Genomic DNA, 7,003 nt, shown 5'->3' with positions numbered 1-7,003 from the left:
GTCAATCACACTTAGAGTGAACGCGGCTCCGCGTGGCCACGTACCTGCGGAGTGCCATTGCATCTCACCCGTTTATGAATCAATGCACAGTGGCGCACAAAAAGAGAGACCTCGACGTGGTGCTTCTTGTCATCTGCCCCTTTGCACAGGTTTGCGACCAGCTTGGTCACAATGGTGATCCGCGCGTGTGCAGCCACGCGGAGCCGTGTTCCCTCTAAGTGTGATTGACCCTACACGTTTCTAAGCACACGAGAACTTGGAAGAAGCCGGCAGTTAGGCTCTCATGTACTAGTGACATATCACCCAGAAATCGGGACCCGGCTCACGCACGCAATGGCTGGCTGTACAGTACCTCTCATTCATTGACAAAGCATCGAGTGCAGATAGAGGAACAAAGCCGGCATGTAACGCTTAAGATTTGCGATGGGAGAGCACAGAACGCTGACTGTCGAGCGAAGTCGAACGCTACGACTACTACAAAGATGCCTATATAGGAGTCTCATTACCGGCCGACAAATCCTGTTAGACTTCCAGTCAGAAACATTGCCTGGATAAGAAAAATTACCTAAATACCCTCGGTGCCCTCGGATACGCCATCGCTTCGCAATTATATAAGTGGACCAAAGGCCTCACCTAATGCTATGACGTGTCGATCGCCCGGAGGGGCTGCCGCTGTGGAAACCAGTTGTCGGTCGCAATTCTCCCAGGAAAATGCCAGAAGGCCTCCAGAGCGCCGACGATAACTTCAAGGAGTCCCCTATTGAGCCTTCTCATGAGGAGCTTTCTTGGGCATGGACACCGCCACTCCGCATCGCTTGCACTGACCCTGGAGACCCGTCATGCTCGGCGCAAGGCGACGTAACCAGTTGCACTCACGCGCACGCACGCGCTCTCCCTTCCCTCCGCCCACTGGTCTCGTGCTCTCCCTGGCGTCGATATCTTCGGTATTAGTCACGAGACCTTTGCTATTTTTTTTGGCTTGGTTTTTTTTATTTTTTAGAAAAGGAAACGGCGCAGTAACTACCGTTTCTCGGTCGACATCACAGTGACGCCGTAAGGAAAGGGATAAACGGGTGAGCGAGAGAGTAAGGAAGAAAGGGGTGCCGTAGTGGGCGGGTGTCCGGTCGACCACCTTGTGATCTTTAACGTGCACTGACAGCGCACTGCACATGAGCGCCTCTTGCATTCCGCCGCCTTCGAAACGCAGCCGCCGCGAACCCTGGAACTCCGGCTCAGTAATCGAGCGCGCTCAGCCGCCGGGTTGCCTCATTCGTTATGGCGCTGGGCTTCTGTCCCGAAAGACACAGGTAAGATCCCGGCAGCGGCGGTCGAATTTCGATGGACAACAAATTCTAGAGGACCTTGCACCGCGCGATGTCATTCCACACTTAATAAACCCAGACGATAGAAATTTCCAGAGCCCTTCAGATACGGCGATCCTTATAGGAATATTCGCTTTGCGAGGTAAAATCCTGCCATAAACGATACTTCAAAAGCGCGGCATGGAGATACGGGAGGCCTAAAAAAAGGTAGTCAAATGTTCGCAGCAGTCAAGGATAGCGGATTAGTTTCGACCACCCGAGGTTCTTTGACGTGCACTGGTATCGCCCAGCAGACTGGCTTCATATGCGTTTCGCCTCTATATGCACGAGGCTATGGACACGTGGTATATACGTACGACGTACTACTGTGCGTAACAGAGGGAAAATCAACTGCGGTTTAACTATTGTTGAATCTTGCTAGAGAGCAAAAGCTATGGCGCATCGGGCAACTATTATAGACGCGCTTTGGCGTCAGTAAAGTGCGTTTCGGACACTGGATAGACAGCGCGCTCACTCAGCCACACTGGCAGGTGGCAGTTAATAGTTGATCGCGAGTTTACTCACCCAATGAACGCTGCGGCCAATTGTTGCAGTGCCACCTGTCTGCCACAACGTCTTCAGCGTTAACGCATGGAGCCTACAGTTATCTCTCAGCACTGCCACGTACCTGAAAGCGCTATTGAGGCGTCCATTGACCCAGACAGCCAGTTATGATCCATTCCATTCCTCAAAAGTCACCAGAGTACGGAACGTTGTAAACGCCAACGCCAATAAGAAAATGAACCCCGATGGCCTATTGCTTCAGTGCCGCCTTCCTGCCACAACCTTGTCAATGCCAATGTATGCAGCGCACGTTGCACAAAGCAGCGACTGAGGTGCCAACTGTTCCAGGGGGCCGGTTATACTCATTTCCCTTCTTTTCGAAGCTCCCGTTCATCAGTTTCGGCGCCGTTTCTGAGCGGCTGAAGGTCAAGGATTCGGTCATAGCTAACGCATACAGCCCATATCTTTCTCTCATCACCCCACTAAGCGCTATTCAGGCGTCCACTGTCCCAGGGAGCCAGTTATGTGCAGTCCTTTTCCTTAAAATGATCGGAGTTTAAAACGTTGTCAACGCCAATGAACTTAACGAACGCCGAAGGCTTATGGCTTCAGCGCCGCGTTTCTGGCAAAACGTCGTAAACGCCAACGTATGCAGCGCACACCTGTCGCTAACGCCACGTAGTTAAAAGCACGATTGAGGTGTCCGCTATTCCAAGAGGGCAGTTATGCGTCTGCTTCAGGTGTCCACCGAGGTGTTTGAGATAGTGCGCCATTTCCTTTCTTCAAAAAGCAATTTACCAATTCTTCCATCTGCTTTCCAAGATCCCGCACCATTGGTTTCGCAGCTTAAAGCGCGACTAAGGTGTCCACTGCTGGTTACAACAGACAACAGCAACGCCTCTAAAAACGGATACTGGCGCCAAAGAGGTGCGCTCTAAAAAATTGCAGTGCCGGGGTTAACGTCCCGAAGCAACGCAACACACGCTCTTTGAGGCACACTGCACTGGCATTGGAGGGTTTCGGATTAGACCACCCGGGGCTGTTAAGCGCTAAAAACGCACAGCACACGGGCGTTCATTTCGCCTCCATCGAAATGCGGTCGAAGTGTTTTCCAGTCGAATCCTCGGTGAAATAAATACAGAAACGCGGGCCTGTCTACAACGCGTGCTGATGTAGCAAGCGAAATAATGAAATCCGTACAGAATTAAAAGGAAAGCAAGCGGTTCACAAAGAGAGACGCGTTCAAGGTAGAGGCCTGCACTAATCCGTGTGGCAATGGAATTGAGCGAGTGAATAGAACCAGGAAGGGATGGGATGGTTGCGGATTAATTTCGGGTCAATAAATGCAACGAATTTGGCCCACCTATGAACGATCACTGACAGAGTACAGCATACGGCGTCTTTGTATTGCGCCTCAATCGAATCGCGGCCGCTGTTGTAGGGGCTGAATCTGCGTCGTCCCGCTCAGCTTTCGAACTCACAAACACAGCCACCGCGGTGGGTGCAAAACATGGACCCAAATTTCCACGCTGAACGTCGTGCAGAGAGAGCCAAATCATTAGGCAAATGCTTCCTTAATGATACCTCTGTGGTATATGTTGATGCAGCAGATTCTTCGGCTGACAAGATGGTAGCTGTGGTCACCACGGAATGTGGTGCACTCATAACTGGGGGCAATATACGCACTCAGCACACACATGTTGGAGAAGAAACAGCCCTTGCTCTAGCCATTGCGGGATCCTCGGCAGAAACCATTGTCAGCGACTCAAAATTGGCGATACGTAACTACACGTTTGGAAGAATCTCTCCACAAGCAGCACGGATTCTGCTAAATTACCAGCCCACGCGGCGCATTTGCCTAATCTGGACGCCTGCTCATGCCTCCCTTGCTGGTAATGAGGCGGCTCATAACCTAGCTCGAGAACTGTCCCGCCGAGCTGGGTCGTGCAGTCCACCCGCCCTATACTCCGGCAAGGACAGGTTGTTTTCTTACAGATAAATCCTGCAGCACTACAGGCTTGCAAGACTCAGATTCCCCCCAGCAGATAAAACGCTTTCCAAGCAACAGGCCAAAGCCTGGCGTAAACTTCAAACTAACACCTATCAAAATCCCCAATTGTGTAGCTTCTATTCGGATGGACCCTACTCAGACAAATGCAAAAATTGTGATGCGAAAGCCGATATAAATCATATGATCTGGAACTGCCCGCAGTCCCTACCCGCGAGTCGATTCATTACCGACTCTGATCATTGGGAGGCTCTATTGTTCAGCCCCGACCCGGGGACACAGATCAAGCTCCTCCAGCTGGCTGAAGACGCCGCCGCTGCCCAAGGGATAGCGGCTGCCATTTAAGCGGGGGGCGACTTCGGGTCGCTCCTCTATATCCGCTGGTAATAAAGTTCCACCACCACCACCACCGCGGTGGGTTTATCTCACCCAGTGAGTCACCACTGTGTCTCGAAGGCCTTGTGCGAAGTAGAGGGTGTGTCCGGAGCTAGTCTTCCAGGACGCCCCGCTAGGAACGTTAGGTTTAGAAAGTAAAGTGCTTGGAAGAAGCCGGCGATTAGGTTCGTATGTAGTTAGATATCTCCTTGAAATCGGGAACAGGCTCACGCACGCAAAGGCTCATTCATTGGAAAAACCTCGAATGTAGATAGACCATCCGCAAAACCGACAGGGAAAGCTTGGAATTTGCGATGGCGGAGCAGAGAACGCTTCGATGGTCGAACGAAGTAGAACGCCATGACCGCTGCGAAGATGCCGAGAAGCCCCATTACCGACCGATAATTGCTGCCAGAGTTCCCGTGAGAAACCTTGGCGGGTTAAAAATTACCTGCCTACCCTAGATGTCCTCGGAGACGCCATAGCGTTGTTATAAGCGGACCACAGGCCTCACCTTACGTTATGACGTGTCGAGCGCCTGGAGAGCCCGCCGCTGTGGAAACCAGTTGTCGGTCGCGATTGTTCCAGGAAAATGGCAGGAGGCCTGTAGAGCGCAGACCATAACTTCAAGGAGTCCCCTACACAGCCTTCTCATGAAGACCTGACTGGAGCATGAACACCGACACTGCTTCTGTTGCACTAATGGGCGTCCGGAAGGGGGGCGAGGGGGGCGGTTGTAGCCCCCCCCCCCTCCAAGAATTAGGGATATTATTTACACACTAGTTCCTTTTTGGTGCTAAGCTACCACCGTCCCCATTCCCAGACATCGAATGCCCCCCCCCCCCCCCCCCTCCACCCCTTGGAAAAAGTTCTGCGGACCCCCTTGGTTGCATTGATCCCGGATACACGTCGTGTTCGGCGCAAGGCCACGTCTCCAGAGCCACTCAGGCTCATGCACGCGCTTTCTCTTCTCTCCGCTCAATGGTCTCGTGTTCCCCCTAGCGTCGATATCTTCGTCATTAGTCATGAGACCTGTGCTAGTTTTATTGCTTTTTTTTGAGTAAAGGAAACGGCGCAGTAACTGTGGCATCTCGGTAGACATCTGAACCGCGCCGTAACGGAAGGGATAAACGAGGGAGTGAGACACCAAAAATTGGCTGTGGCTTAGGTAAGGTTCGCCCCGTTGGCGGCCGCGTCGATAGAAACCACCTCCTACGAGACGGCGGAGGAAGCGGCAATAGCCTTAGCTATAGCGAACACGCGTGCTGATATTATATTCAGCGACTCCAAAACAGCCATTCGCAATTTCGCGAGGGGCCGTATCACATCTACCTCACTCCGCATCCTTCAAAACACCCGCCTTCCGATTAGGGAAGTTGAATTGATCTGGGTCCCGGCCCACTCGTCTAATCCGGGGAACGAGGCGGCTCACGCGCAAGCCCGAGGTTTCGTCGACCGGGCAGTGAGCGCGCCCTCCGACCCGAATTTCACGAGGGACGGGTTAATCTCATTTCATGACATCACCCATCACTTTAGGCTGGAGAGGCGCGCATATCCCCCTCCCCACAAGTCGTTAACAAAAGCGCAGGAAGTCACCTCGCGCCGTCTTCAAACACGCTCCCTTCTCAATCCGGCTCTGCTTGCCCTCATGTACCCTGGCCAGTACGATCCAAACTGCCATAAATGTGGTGAAAGGGCCACCTACGACCACATTCTGTGGAATTGCGCAGATGATCCGCCCCCGGCGGAGTTGATACAGCTCCCTTCTCCCGAGCGGTGGGAGGCCGTGCTGGTCAGCTCGGACCCCAAGATCCAAGTGCGGGCAATCGAGCGGGCCAACGAGGTCGCCGCTAGCCATGGGCTAGCGGCCATCTAGTACGTGCCTCCGCAACCTGCTCTCGATGCAATAAATGTTTTACAATCCAATTAGGTAAGGTTAAGCCTGGATATCTCGACACGAAAAGCTGCGGCGATGCTCGTGGTTTAGCGTAAGGTTATACTTACGGTTACGTTTAGAGTATACCTTCCTGGCTTTTCCGAAACGTATTATCTGGCATAGGCGGAGGACGAAACGCCCGTGTAGTGAATACGGCGCTGTCTTAAGAGGTTGCTTTAGAGACATGTACTGTGGTGTGCATTCCTTTGGGGTGTACACCAATATATGAGAGACAGGCATTTTCTTTCCTTAAAAGAAACGACCGCTGACAGCGTACAGCATACGGCGGCTTTTGTATTCCGCCTGAATCGGAGCGCGGCCACCGTGGCAGAGACTGAACCTGCGTCGTTCTGCTCAGCAGTCGAACTCGTAAACACAGCCACCGTGGTGGGTTCACCTCAGCCAGTGAGTCACACTGGCCAAGAGGAGCACAGTTCAAGTGTCAGGGTTGCCTAAAACACTGTTTGGTATGGGTAGTTTGTGGTGACTGTTAATTGGACAATTATGACAGCACTCATAGTGGCACTATGCAGTACACAAGGCTGTAGCAGTCATTACTAATGCATGCACAGCTATTCTATCATTTTCATAATGGCTTTCCTGATATGAAGCGGTTCTGGGATTGGTATTCTTTGTTCTGTTTGACAGATATTGTGTTTTTAAACGGAAAAAGTAGTGTGCGTTCTTGTCGTTTAATGCTGCCACCACTGAAGAAATGCTCTCAAAAAGTAAAACACTTGCTCTTTTTTTTTTTTGTAAGGATGCGTGTGTAGTCTGGTTACTCAGAAAAAAAATTGCAACGGATAAGGTATTGCTTAA

This window comes from Amblyomma mixtum, chromosome 4, assembly GCF_055824585.1.
Source record: "Amblyomma mixtum isolate Tamu chromosome 4, ASM5582458v1, whole genome shotgun sequence".
NCBI classification, from domain to species: domain Eukaryota; kingdom Metazoa; phylum Arthropoda; class Arachnida; order Ixodida; family Ixodidae; genus Amblyomma; species Amblyomma mixtum.
The sequence above is the reverse complement of the archived record's forward strand: the minus strand, read 5'-3'. Positions refer to the sequence as shown.